The sequence below is a fragment of the Felis catus genome, chromosome B3, assembly GCF_018350175.1.
Source record: "Felis catus isolate Fca126 chromosome B3, F.catus_Fca126_mat1.0, whole genome shotgun sequence".
Classification (NCBI taxonomy): domain Eukaryota; kingdom Metazoa; phylum Chordata; class Mammalia; order Carnivora; family Felidae; genus Felis; species Felis catus.
In genome coordinates, this window is record NC_058373.1 from 140,583,684 (window position 1) to 140,586,859 (window position 3,176).

Below are 3,176 nucleotides of genomic sequence, written 5' to 3' on the forward strand. Positions count from 1 at the left end.
AAAACAAGAATAAATACATCTTTAGGAAACGAATGGACTTTGATATGCATTCCTAGAAGCTTTGGCCTCCCTTATTTTTTTTTTTTTCCTATTCTCAGCTAATCACGGTTGAGGTGAGAGCTTAAATAATCACTGTCAACTTTTTGGGATGAGCACTGGGTGTTGTATGTAAGCGATGAACCACGGGAATCTACACCAAAAACCAAGAGCACACTTTACATGCTGTGCGTTAGCCAATTTGACAATAAATTATATTTAAAAAAATCACTACCAACTCCGTGATGCTTTAATTTGCATACAATGAGATGCACAGAAATTTATCTTATTTATCTTAAAAGTAGAGTTGGATAAACTAAGATGAATATATATGCCCATGTAACCAAAACTTAAACTGTCTTAAGTGTTCTCCAAAATTCTGCCAACAGTCTCTCCTGTCCCTATATGTACCTGCTACCCCCTATATCAAAAGATGAACTCTATCTTCCTTCCTCTGGATCTGGATGTGATTTCGTTTGATCAGTAGAACTTGGCAGAAGTCAGGCTGTGATTGTTCCAGACCCAGCCCTCAAGGAGCCTGCTTCCGTAACTGTTAGGCCCGAAGAAAACAGTGCAGACATCTGGTAACCCCGGTACATGTTACAGAGTCAAAGAACCACCTTAACAAGCCCTGAAAACGTGGGAGAATTGCATCAATATTATGTAGGCCACTCATTCCTTGGTGGTTTGTGCCCCAGCAAAAAATAATTAATGCACCAAAGAAGATGTGGAAATGTCATCCTCACAGAGCATTTTCTCATGATCATTTGCCATCGGTCCCCACGTAGTCTTACAACTAAAAGCTGCCAGGGCAGCTGGGTGGCTCAGTGGGTTAAGCGTCTGACTTTGGTTTGGGTCATGATCTCATGATTCCATGAGATTCAGGGTTCAAGCCCTGAATCGGTGTCTGCCCTGGCAGTGCTGAGCCTGCTTGGGATTCTCTCTCTCCTCACTCTCTCTACCCCTCCCCCACTTGCACATGCGTGCGCTCTCTCTCTCTGCCTCTCTCTCTCTGCCTCTCTCTCTCAAAATAAACTTTAAAAAATAAAATAAATAATAAAAAATAAATAAATAAATACAATACAATACAATACAAGCTGCCCTTAGGCTTATTCCCAAATGTAGCTGTGCCCATTCTTAAACTTTAAATGAGCTTAACCTTCAGATTAATTTTTATATGAAGGAAATGATAAGTTATTCACTTTTTCATATCTGGCTTCTTTCACTGAATATAATGGTTTCTGATAATTACCCATAGTAGTATGTCTTTCTTCCCTTCCCTTCCCTTCCCTTCCCTTCCCTTCCCTTCCCTTCCCTTCCCTTCCTTCTTTCTTTCTCTCTCTTCCTCCCTCCCTCCCTTCCTCTCTCCCTCTCTCTCTCTTTCTTTCTTTCTTTCCTTCCTTCCTTCTTCCCTTCCTTCCTCCTTCCCTCCCCCTCTTCTTTCTTTCTTTCTTTCTTTCTTTCTTTCTTTCTTTCTTTTCCTTCCTTCCTTCCTTCTTCCCTTCCTTCCTCCCTTTCTTCTTTCTTTCTTTCTTTCTTTCTTTCTTTCTTTCTTTCTTTCTTTCCTTATTTCTGTATTAGTCTGTTATTTTTATCATCATAGCATTCTAAGAGTATACCAAAATCAGTGTACCTACTCCCCTGATGATAAACATTGGGGTTGCTTTTAGTTTTAGAGTATAATCAATAAAGCTGCTTGGAAAATGTTGATACACATCTTTTTGTAGGCATATGTTATCACTTCTCTCTCATAAACCTCTAGGAATTGTGGCTGGTTCGTAGAATAGGTGAAAGCTTAACAGTCAAAGATACTATTCAACAGTTCCCCAAAATGGCTGTGCCATTTTATATTCCTCCCAAAATATACACAATCCAGTTGCTACTCATCCTCTTGCTATCTGGAGTTGTCAGTTTTATTTTATTTTATTTTATTTTATTTTATTTTATTAGTTTATTTTATTAGTTTATTATTTTATTTTATATTTTATTTTTTTATTTCAATTTTTCTGTTAAAGAAGAGCTTGATTTCACATTTTTTCTTTTTCTTATTTTTTATATTCGGGTTAGTTAACATACAGTGTAGTCTTGGCTTCAGGGGGAGAACACAGTGATTCATCTCTTACATATCACACCCAGTGCTCATCCTGAAAAGTACCCTCCTTAATGCCCATCACCCATTAAATCCATCCCCACACTCACCTCCCCTTCAGAAACCTTCAGTTTGTTCTCTGTATTTAAGAGCCTCATATGGTTTGCCTCCCTCTCTGTTTTTATCTTATTTTTCCTTCCCTTCCCCTATGTTCATCTGTTGAGGTTCTCAAATTACACACATGAGTGAAATCATATGACATCTGTCTTTCTCCGACTGACTTATTTCACTCAGCATAATATCCTCCAGTTCCATCCACGTTGTTGCAAATGGCAGGATTTCATACTTTTTCATCGCCAAGTAGTATTCCATTTGAGTTCTCAGTTATTTTCATTTCAGTCACTCCAGAGTGTGTGTAGAGGGTTTTATTATGGATTTAATTTCTGTTTCTTGGGTGACAAATATTTTTGAGCACCTTTGAATGTCCTTTTTTTCATTTGCTTATCTTCTTTTGTGAAATAGATATTTGTCTCTTGCCCATTTTCTTTGGATTGTAATCTTTTTATTTTGATGTGCAGAAGTTCTTTATATATTCTGGGTATAAGTCTTTTGTCAGATATGTGTATTGAAATGTTTTATTCCCACTCCATGGCTTGCCTTTTTATTTGCTTAGGTGTCTTTTGGTGACTAGAAGTAATTCATTTAGATAAAGTCAAATTTGATGACTTTTCCCCTCTGTTTAGTCCTTTCTGTATTCAAAGAAAGATGACAACCTTGTTCTTTTGTTTTCTTCCAGAATCTTTAGAGTTTTGTCTTGCATTTAGTTCTATGGTTCATCTCAAAATAATTTTTGTGTGTGGTGTGATGTAAGATCCCTTAATCATTTCATGTAATTGTCTGATTGCTCTAGCATCATTTCTTGAAAAGACTTTCTTTATCCCACTGTATTGTGCAATGACTTGGCCAAAAATCAGTTCACCATATATTTGTGGATCTGTTTCTGGATTTCTTATTACATTCTCATAAAATGTTTTTTCTGTTCTTACTCCAA